The 11,886-nt window shown below is 39.9% G+C and overlaps 1 pseudogene; it reads left to right on the top strand.

The window, feature by feature from the left end:
* Positions 1-7,873: 7,873 nt before the first annotated feature.
* The window catches only part of LOC105303476, a 17,785-nt pseudogene continuing 13,772 nt past the window's right edge, over positions 7,874-11,886 (top strand).

The following is an 11,886-nucleotide window of genomic DNA, read 5'->3' as shown; positions in this document are numbered from 1 at the left end:
GACAAAAGCATGGGTAGCCTCATAACCAACGCCTTTACAGTTTAACTATTGCTTTGTGTCCCTCCCGCACTGCCTTATGGCCACCATTTGGCACAGCTGGAGGAAGTAAAATACCATCGGGACAGAGGAGTCCCCCTCCGGGGTGGGTTGGGACTGAGAAAGGGCATCCACGTCTGCAGGCAGGCCAGCATAAGAAGGCCCCATTCTCCTCCATGGCAAAGAGTGGATGCCTTAATGTTTTGAAGTTCATTTCCTTTGAGCTGCTGCCCTCTCTCTCTCTCTCTCATTCTCTCTCATTCTGGCAAGTATATGAGTTTGGCAGGGAGGTTGGCAAGCATTTCACAAGACAGTAAAGGTTAAGATATGGTGGAGGTTGTTTAGTGTAGGATTGTAAATATTTGTTAAAAGGTTTGTGGAGCTGCTTCTTTTGATACCTCTAATCCACCGAGACAGAAATAACTTCAAAGCCATGCCTAGTCTGACTTGGTCTTCAACCAAAGGGAAAGATCAGCAGCTACTGCTAAACGATGTTTTCACTCATAGCCAGGCAGCCTGCCTTAGCAGGCGTCCTGAAGTATGAATCATCATTTAATTGTCTTTGGGCCCTTGCACATCTGCTTTGGAATGTCAACAGGGCAGGAGCTGAACTGCATGAATAAATGTGAAGGAGCCTTTAGTTTACACCGTTCCACGCTGTCAACAGCGTAACGAGAAGTGAGGTGTGTGTCTGTTCAAAAGGATGGGCTGAGCCCAGACTACTTGGAGCTGAGGGAGATCAATGATCTCTACCCTTTGGAGCTCCTCTGGGGAGTTCAGAGTAGAAGTTTCCAAATGTCCCGTGAGATCTGGGCAGCTGATGAGTTTGGGGGTAGAGGAGAGAGGCAACTAGGGGCTCTTTTACAATTGCAGATGGATTTTCAGGATTCTGGTACTTTTTTTTCTTCATAGTTTAAATTTCTGTAAGGAATTACCGTTGAATCCAGTTTCCTGATTTTCTTCCATCTCCAAATCATACTCTTATTTTCATCTCATAGAGTTTCATTCGTTCCTCAAAGCAATGAAGAACAGACAGGAATGAATACTACACAAGTTGCCATCTATAGGGAGAAAATGAATTACATGGACTCTAATGAACGCTATAAAAAGTGGAGATGTTTTTATACCTTCTGCTAATCCTAACCTTACTGCTTTAAATATTTTATTCCTGTTACTACTATTTCTATAGCCAATACTATCTCTACTTACCACGGATCATTGGCTACAAAAAAGGATTAATTCTACCCTATTACGTTTTATGTCTAAATTGCTAACATCATCCAATTCTGAAGAGGCTTTAGAAACTTAGGGAGGTCTCTGGGCTGAGGTCGGCTCCTTCCCTAGCCAGTGCTTCCTGGTTTTGAGGTTGAGGTTTGAGTCCTGACTGTGGCTTCCTAGCCACTTTCACCAGAAGAATCATTCTTTGTGGGTGGGAGGAGGCTCTCACAGTTATTCTGTGGAAAAAAGAACTGAGCCAGCAATAGAACTCACAGGAGGCAGGGGAAGGTCTGAAATCATGGACTTCAGTGTAAGAAAGTATTTCACCAAGGAGGGTGCTATCAGATTTAAATGCCTCAGAGAGTTTCAGAAGAAAGAGAGCTGAAAAGTCTTTGTGATTTAACAAAAAGAAGCCTAATAAGTCTCAGAATAGTATTATCGATATGTGCTAGGAGTTTGAGTTTAGAGAATAAGATCATCAGCTAGATTGCTCCAAAAGGATTTCATGAATGAAGTGAGCCCTGAGCTGATCTTTGAAGGATGTGTCTGGGGAATATGTTCTGGGAAATATATTCTAGTTGTGTGTCTGGGGTGGTGGCAAGCACAGAGTAGTTGGCTGTTCACCAAACCTGTGTCCTCTTCTTACTGGACACTCCACGGGGCTCTATTAGATGCTGTTTTGTGACTCAGCTTTGCTATGTGCCATCTCCAGGCCCGACCCATAATAACTTCTCACGTGTGATTCTCAGTGTCCTCTCTACTTTTGGAGTGACCCTGAAACTATATGTTAAGGGCGGTGGGACCATAAGATGGAAAGATCCTGAATCCCTCAGTCATCACTTAGAGGAGAACCACCTGCCAAATAGGAACACCCATTTTGGACTGTAAGTGAGCAAGCCAGAAACTTCTCTTGTATTAAGCCACTGACATTTTGGTTTATCTATTACAGCAACTAGCATTACTTGGAAGTGAAAGACATGTTTGAAGGGCAAGAAACAGATTGACGAGTCCAGATAGGAGGGCTGGCAATGGGAATAATTGGAGAAAAGGTTGGAAAAGTGGGTGGCAGCCAGCTTATGAAGGACTTTAGTGCCAAGGGTTTGAATTTTCATAACATTCTTCACATTTGTATTTTCACCTTAAAACAAAACACACACACACACAGTTCAGTTTCATTATTTAACTTGTCCTTACAATAAGCCTATGAGACAGATAGTAATATCACATTTTACAGATGATAAAAACTTAGGCTTAAAGTAATCAAGGTTACAAAAGTTATTCAAGCACATAGCTGAGATTTGAACCCAGGGTGACTGATTTGAGGGCTAGCGTTCTCGCCACTGTAACATACCTGATTTGTATGGTCGATTGAAAGTCAGAAACTACAGCAAAAAGTTTATGTGTTCAAGGCAGCACATGAGGATTATTGTTTTGGGAGCAGCTTTTAGGATGACTTAGCAGAGCAGTGATTCCAATTAGTGAACTTCTCAGGTAAGCCAGGAGCAAAGAGATAAGCTTGAATGAAGATGGTGGCAGGTGAAAAGGAAAAGAAAAGTCAAGATGACGTTTCATGAAGGAAATATTTACAAGACTAGGTGCCTAGTTGTGTGAGAGAGGGTGCGGCAGGATTAGACTCTCTCCTTTTAAGATTCAAGTCTATTTTGACCTGTTCGTCAAATGCAGAGAAGGCCCCAGAGGAGTTAATTTGTATGGAGACTTTGATTTTTTTGGAAGAAGGACATCTGTGCCCATTTGGGTGACAGAGTACAGGTGTTTTTCTATTCCCAGGGTTTTGGTCTCGATCTGAGATGGGTGAAGTGAGGAGCAGAAGTCAGAAGTGAATGAAAATGTTTTCACCAAAGATTTTGTGAGATGTAGGGCACAAGTCAGGCTGTTTCAGGGCCCACAAAACAAAGTGGGACATGCGCTGGAGTGAGAGACCCTCTCTCCTTTTAGTTGTAGAGCCAGCATGGCTCTGACCTATGAGGCCTGAAGGGGAGGTGCATTTTTTGGCAGCTCATGTGCTCTGCAGATTGGGGAGCATGGGAACAGCACCAGGGCAAAAAAGGCATTTGGGGTTGTCATTCCCTCAGAAGGTGCCCTCAGTGGGACAGTGCCTGTGAGCACGGAGAGAGCAGGTGCAGATTTCTCACCTACACACATGAGACATGTGCAGGGTATCTCAGGAACACCTGGTTGAGGTGGGGGGAGGGCTTTGCAGGTGGGGACAATGGGTAGCAAACCTTGAATTATTGCTATTAATGTATTTACTTGTCTCCAAAGGTTGGTGAGCCCTGGGGACATTTTGGGTCTCGTTGGGACCCACACTGAGAATACTAATGTATAATTTGTTGAGGAGACACCGTCCATGCACGAGATAGGATCATTTAAGGATTGAGACCTGAACAACAAAAATGAGCTTATTCATACAAATGTAACTTAATCCTTACCCATTTTAAGCTTCTTATTGTGCCTTGTTACTTGATGGGACTTGGTCTGGCAGCGTCCTTGGTGTTTAAGAGGTTATATTTTCAGAAAATAAGGGAATTCTTTTTTACATGAATGTTTCAAAATGCTTCCATGGCATGTAAAGAAAGCCACTTGATTAAAGCGTTCGCAGTTTACACTAAATCCTTTTCTTCTTTCCAAAGAATTCGAGGTTCTGGCACAAACTAAAAGGGTTAATCTACACCTGGCCCTTTCATTGTGTCATTTGCCAGCAGTGAATATTGTGAGTAAAGTCCAAAATATGAGTCTTCATGGTAATTCCCCCCACCCCCAACACCCCTCTGCACGCCACGCCCCACCCCATATATCTCATGGTGTAAATATGCTACTCATTTATCAAGTACTATGTGGTGATGAAGCAAATTGGTGGTTTTGTCACCCCTTCATTAGTAAAGAGGGAGAAAACCCGTAGAGACTAAACTTTTGCTCATTAATCTGTTCATTGTACCTCCCTGCTCTTGCAAAACCCACTAGTTAGAAGCCACCTGGTAATGGTTCTGCATTTGTCTGCTCCTTCATGTGTTTGAAAGACAAATGGAAAGGGCTGGCTATTTGAACACACAAAACCCATCTATAGTTGAGTTAAGATGAGCCCATCCTAAGCCACATGCTATTATTTTTCTTGCTTTGAGTGTCATTACTGTAGGCTCCGTGTCGCTCTCATTTGTCATCCTCGTCAAATAAATAGGTCCCAGGGGAGAGGGAATCGGTGCTACACCTTCTCGGCCCCTCTGAGCAGCCCAGCTTATTTTGACAGATTGCTCCATTAACAAAAGTCTATTTACTTAAAAACAGACCACCAGACTTCTATAAACACCAGTGAGAGAAAGACAGTGCTGTTCCTTGTTCTTGGCTCAGCCATTCTCCACATTGTTTCAGGCTTTTTATATTATGGAATGAAGGATGAAGCCTTGGAGCACAGTGTTGCCACATTTTCTGCAGGAGCTGTTTCTGGCGCTCTGGGCGTTGCCAAGTCTTACAGCAGGAGAGCCAATCTTATTCTTAGGCAAGAATACAAAGCAAACTGAAATGCTGAAGTAAATGGATTGGCAGAGCATATTACAGAGGCCCAATCCAACAACGACTTAGTAATAATTTAATTTTTGCCTACTTGTTTTATCCTTTGTATAACATGCTTTGAGACAAAGTTAGCACAAACAATTCATTCATCCGTCAAGTATTTATCGAGTGCCTGCGGTGTGCCAGGCACTGTGGTAGGCAGCGAGGCTATGGCATTGAACCAAACCAGATAAAAATCTTTGCTCTTAGAAAGCTTATATTCTGATGAGAAGAGACAGAAGAAATATAGCATTTTAGGCAAAAACAATGCAGTTAAACATATGATTATAGGTTTCCACATATTTCATAAATCTATTTCGAAATAGCTAATAATGACATATCATTTTATGGTTTATAAATAATTTTTTACATGTCAGGTTAAATCACAACATGTTTTAACATGTTCTGACTTCCACATCACTTCATCTTATCCTTTTGATAACTCCGTAGGCATTAATCTCTATCCTATTTACAAATGGTGAAAGAATAGATCATGTAAGTCCAACATCACTGCAAACTCAGGTACTCTGACGGAGCAACTAGGATAGCAAAACCAAAAATCACAAATCCAATGAGTTGTAAATTTTTGAAGAAATACTGGTGAAACTTAAAAACTTGAAGCTAATAGTTGCTCTTTCAGATTTTATGTGGAGGGGGATTCAAGAAGATTCATAAATCCAGTGATTATCGCTTTCCCTGAGTCTTTTCAGACTTAGCCTCTTAAAGTGGCACATACACAAGAAACCCTGGGAGGGAACGTAATACAAGTGGTGTGAACCAGCACCACTGTTCTTCTTGCTTACAGTGAGGTGTGAAAAGACCACAGTTTTTAGAGGTTTCATACCCCAGCTGAATTCGTGATGAGCTGGAGACTATAATCAATGGAAGAATATCTGGAGTGATCTGCATTGCAACAACTCTGGAAAGTAAAACCCGAAGCTCCCTTTAGAGGCAAAGTTCTGCACTGAGAAGAAACTGCTGGGAGTAGAATCCAATTCATAATGGCAAAGGATGATAAGTTCTGATGAAAATGGGAGAGAAGAGCAGAGGAGGCACATCTCAGGAAGCTCAAGGCCATTTATTTTTCTCTTCAAACACAACAGAAGAGTGAATCCTAGAGATATGAAACTAGAAAGCTTACCTCTTACCTATCTACTTACCTCTCTTTCCTAAAGGTATAGTAAAACTCATCTGTCTGAAAAATGAGCAACAGAAAAGAATTGGGAATCATTATAAATTTATTCAAGAAAGGGGAATAAGAAGTAGAATAATATTCCCACTCAGTGAAAGAGCCCAGAAAAATATACCTATAAAACAGATGATAATTATAAACTGGTATTTTAAAACACGCTAAAAGAAAGAAAGAAATTGGTAGAAACTATGAAAAAACAGTAGAAATCAGAATTACAAAAACTCAGAATGAGATAGAGAAAAGGAACATTTAAGTGAAAAATAACAGAATTCACAAAAGAAGTAGAAATAAAAATATTCGGAAGTGACAAAACTCGAAAGAAAACAAAACCAAATAAACACAATGGATATTGCCTTAGAAAAATAGGAGAGGGAAAAAGGGAAAAATTTAAAAATCAATAAGAAATAAAAGAGAGAAACAGTATTTGAGAGAAGGTGATAGATACAAGTAAAGAAAATCCAATATCCATATGATAGGAATCCCCAAAGAAGAGCACCACATAAATAGAGCAAAACAAATACTAAAACCTATAATTCAAGATAATTTTCCTGAAATAAAAAATGATTTCAAGCCTCAGATTAAAATGGAAAATACTTGAGAAAACAGACTCAAAAAGTCAACCCTGGAACACAGTCTCGTAAGCATATTGAACATGAGAGAAAGAAAAAAGTCCTCAGGGTGTCCAGGCTAAAAGTCAATTCATGTGTTAGGGAAATAAAGTCAATTTTTACGAGACCTTTTAAGAGCAATGCATTATGCCAGAAAACAATGGGATAACATAATTAAGGTATTCAAGGAAAGCAAATATAAGTGAAGGGGTTTATATACAATCAAACCTTCAAATACAGATTTCAGACCCATTGTCATGAATGTGCCAAATTTAGGAAGCATTGGTCCTTTGAGTTCTTGCTGAGGAATCTACTGGAGAATGGGCCTTAGGCAACCGTAATGAACTAAGAGGCATTGACATAAGGGTTGGTGGATGTTACTGGAGAATATTTTTTACTAAAATGAGAGAAAAAACTGAGGTTCAGATTCAGGAAAGATGAGGTCCAACACACAAAAAATATAAAACTGTGAATAGTCTGACGATTTCTCCTATGTGGAAAACTGTCTTTGGAAGAGACATTTTACAGAGTTACTAGAGAATGTGGGAAATTTAGTCAGATGATCAAAGTAAGGAAATAGAAAAATAAGACAATGATTCATTCCAACATAAATAGAAAGTTGTACAAGAAATTTATTATAATCATAGTATACGATATATACTTGATATAGTATGTCACTTGAATAATATTTATACAGTGATAATAATGGAAACAGTGGATATAGATATGATCCCCCAAATAAGATAAATTATATTTGCAGAATAATAAAGAGTGAGAGATGGTGTAATTGAATTAACATCCTAATCCACCGTGGTAAAAAGCCAAATAGTTACTGAATTAAATAATAATATTATATTATACATATTATTTGTAAATATGGAGGCATATTTGGAGAAGAAACAGTAAAAGAGGTCAAAGACATTGCTTCTGAGGAAAAAGATGAGGAAGATAAGAGGAATGAGGGACTGTTGTTTTGATAATAAGCCTTATAGTCCTATTCGACTTTTGAATCTATTTGTATGTAATATTTGATAACGACAAAAAAATTTTAAATTAAAAAAAAAAGAAAAGAAATAAAACCCCCCCAGCCTCCACAGAGCCTTGACTTTGCAACTAAACCAATAAACTGCACATCCATGAGCCCTGCTGGGCCTTCTCTCCTGGTGTCCAGCTATCTCTCCATGGACTGGCTCTCTCCTCTGACTCCCAATCTTTTCCTGTAGGCTAGGGAGTCTTCCGGTTTCCTCTAAGTATGAACGACAAGCACCGATCACAGAATGTGAGGTTTGGAAATGCCCATTACAGATCACCCTTTGCACTCCATCCTGATGAGGGAATCAAGGCTGACGGTGAGTGAGAAGTGGGCCCAAAGGCACTGCTCATTAGTTCCAGCGTCTGAATTGGATCTCGCGTCTCCCGACTCTGCCATAGGTATTTTTTCCACTGGTACATGTACTCTCTCCTGTGAGTTTATTCTGACCCATGTGAACACGTACTTTCGTGCTGCATCGTCTCATCCCGCTTTTCCAACTGTCCTCTTACCTATGTGGTTTTGAGCGTTTTTGGAATTGCCTTCCAGGTGTTGAGCTTGTGGGGAAGGCCTGTGCAATTTCCCCTGCCCTCTGCTTCCCTCTGCTGGTGACAGATGGTCTTTGCTGTTCACCCTTCAGTTTCTGGCCCTACTAGCTACTAAAATGTTACTTTCAGCCCTTTGAACGACCTCTCTCCCAGTGAATAAAATCCTTTGTTTTAGAGCATAATTGTGCCCTCTGACCTGCGCCAATCTGTGACCTATCTGTTCTAGGCTCCTGCTTGCTGCTTAAATTGTGATCCTTGGAAAGAAGCTTGTTAGAAATGCAGAATATTGGGCCTTACCCTACATTTCCTAAATCAGAATCTGCAATCTAACTGGGTATCCCCAAGTGATTCACATGTACATAAAAGTTTGAAAAGTGCTGCTTTAGTTCAAACTCAACCATGCTTCGGGAAAAGATGGAGATCAATTTTATCTATCTGGTAATTATGTCTGATCACTCTAATACCTGTTCAGTTCTGTTACCTAGTAATGATGAATTCTGGCCCAGATGCTTTTTTCTGCTCCATTTCTGCTAGGATGGCTGCCTGCAATAACAGGGAGCAGGAAGTAGCATACATGGAATTCTAAATTTTAAAAATCCACTAACTTAAAATGAACTCCATTCACTAAATTAAATGCTGGAAAGGCAGAGCACAAGAGTTGTGTGACAGTATTTTAATCCTTTTGCATATTCCCTCTTCGTCTCCCACAAATTAATAGAAATGTCATGTTTTGGTTGTGAAGTTAGGCTAAAATTATTCTTCATGTTTTTGACTGGTCTATTTCGCTTACAATTTATAAAATCTCTTTATATAATTGCAATGGGTATGTAGGGAATATTAGTCTAGGGGGTTTTCAGAACATGTTACTACCTGAAGGGTCCCCATGTTCTCTTGCACAACTTCATTCATTTTCTGGCATTTGGTCAGCAAAGGTTTACTGAGCACCCACTATGAGCCAGGCACTATGTTAGGTGCTGAGAAAGAATTCAGGACAGATATGGCTTCTGCTTTCATCGATCTTCCAGTCTAATGCAGAAAACAACCATTAAATAAATTATGATTTAATAACAATTGTTTCAAGTGCCTAAAGAGAGAGGGTAGGGTGATGGTGGAGAGCATTTAACAGCTGAAGTTCTAGAAGGGAGACTAGTGTGTAAGTGCCATCAGAATCAATCAGGGCGATTCTAGTGGAACAGAAATGTTTTTCCCATAGGCAGTTATGTAACAGATAATAAATACAATAAAATATGTGATTTTCTTTAGATGTTCTAGTTTTCTTTTCCTGTAAGATTTCTCTTTGTGACATTTTTGTGTCTGCTGTTTTGTGTTTCTGTGTAGGAGGGGGAAAAATGTTTCTATTATGACTGTTGGCAAAAGTCAGCCGCACCGATGTCTTTGCCTTTGCTGTAATTGTCACTTCCTTACAATAAGGTGCTTATTGTGGGGGTGGGGGTAGGGGTAGGGGTAGGGGCTTACAGAATGAATAAAACTGGGTGAGGTTAAAAGAAAACCAGGGTCAGAGAAACTGGCTATATCAAATGAGTTTAAAATGTCTTATTTTTTGCAGAGGCCCATGTAACAAACTAACCTCTGAGAGCTATGTTAACAGGCTCATTAAAAGCTAGAAAAAACCTCCAGAATTTATTGGTCTATTTCTCACTTCATTCTTGCCTTGTTTGGACTTAGGAATTTAGACTGCCTTGGTGAAAAAGGAAGGAAAGGGAACTGAGAGGGAGAGAATCATATTTAGAATGACAGCTTTAATTTTGAAGAGACCAAGTGAACTTAAGTAGAAATAAAGGCTCAAGAGCTAAAATAACACTGGTTTTGGGAAAAAAAGAAATGCAAATTTTTGTACATCTCAGTCTCAGTACATAATATATGAAATTTGTATCTGCTCAGTCACTGAACAAAGCACAAAGCACAAAGCAGCGTCTGCACCACAGTTTGCCTCAAGAGTACTTCCATGTATGGAACTTAAAAACCATCTCGGTGAATTTCCCAAGACAAAATCATCTCCAAAGGTAATCAATATTTACCTTCAGAAATGTGAAGACTGGCAGGTCCTTACTGACTGTTCCTTTGCTTAAAAAAATTGTTTTCTTCATCTGGCATTGGCCAGGTTCGTAGTGCCTAAATTTGATATTTGTTAAAGGCATATGGCATGCCTGGTACTATGTAACTCTGGGGTACAGCTATAAATATAGATATGATGCAAACTTTCCCACAAAGACCTTACATTCTAGTTGGAGAACTAAGGTATATACATATCAGGTAAATAATTAAGAGATAGGACAGGGTATAACAAAGTCTCATTGTGATACAACTGAATAATAATATTTATTTAGCACCTATTATATACTAGCTTCTGTACTAATTGCTCTATGTTTATTAATTCACTTATCCTGACAACAATCTTATGGACTGAGAACAATTATTATTTCCTTTTGCAACAGAGGAAATGGAGACACACCATTACTAGTGCTCCAGCTCTAACCTTTGCGATTTACTGCCTCCCAGAAGGGAGAGAAAGGAAGAGAACATGGGCCAGTGCCATCTGGGTGGTTTCTTGCAAAAAGCAGGACGGGTGCGAATTGCCAGAAGCAAAAGCTGGAAGGGCTTTCTAGCCCAGGGAACAGCATGAATGTGGCGGGTTCCAGGCAGGCTGAGCGGAGAGGCAGAAAAGATATGGCCACTTGGAGGTCAACGTTCCAGTGAAAGGCAAGGGCTCTGGGCTTATACCCATTTCCGTTCAAGTCCTAGCTCAGTCATTTACTCACTTGATCAACTTCCCTGAGCCTCAGTTTCTTTATTTATTGAGAGGAGATCAGTACTCTCATCCCAGGGTTGTTAGTAATAGAGATATTACACACGTAGCCTCTAGTACAGAAACTGTCACATCATAAGTGGCTAATAAAAGGAAGCTGTGATAGATATTATTTTAAAAGCTGTGTTAGGAGAAGTGGGAACTCACACAAGATGGGGAGGTGGGCCCAGATTATGGAGGGCCTTGCAAACAGACATATCATGGTAGCAACTTGAGAAGTGGAATCATAAGTTTTAGAACAGTGTTTTTCAAACAAGATTATGACCCATTAATGTACAGTGATCAATATAGTGGGGAAACAACACTTTGTTTCATTTATCTTCTAATGAAATAGAGTTGAGATTGACATTTCAGAGAGCATCAGGGGCAATAAAGTATTGTTTCATGATCCTCTTGATATAGTTATTGTATGTTTTGTGTATTTTACATATGCGTGTGCAGGTTGATGATATAAAAATTATTTTGTACTGTGGGTTGAGGTAAAAAAAAAAAGTTTAAAAGCGATTGTTGTAAGTGGTGCCTTCTCTTACTAATTCCAGATGTCCTGCTAGATAACAACTTGCTAATAAGGCCCATGGCAATTTTGAGATGTGTGGCACTGTCGTAAGTGTAGATGAAGAACCACGGCAGAGTGAGACTTAGTGGGGAGTTTATCTTGGCTTTATCCTGGGGGGCTGTAGAGGCAAAAAACAGTGGCCCGTGCCAAGCAAAATGAGGGGAACTGAGTTCCTTTGTAAGAACCACACTTCACTGCTTTTGACTCCAACAAGCCATGTGGTGAAACATGTTCTGAACCTAGCTAAAAACATTTACAAATCTTTTGGAAAATTTGTCAATTCAAAACTTCCTAGAGAAAAAAA

The sequence above is a fragment of the Pteropus vampyrus genome, unplaced genomic scaffold (assembly GCF_000151845.1).
Source record: "Pteropus vampyrus isolate Shadow unplaced genomic scaffold, Pvam_2.0 Scaffold10, whole genome shotgun sequence".
Taxonomy (NCBI): Eukaryota; Metazoa; Chordata; class Mammalia; order Chiroptera; family Pteropodidae; genus Pteropus; species Pteropus vampyrus.
Note: the sequence above shows the minus strand (reverse complement) of the source record. Positions and strands in the feature narration are given on the sequence as shown.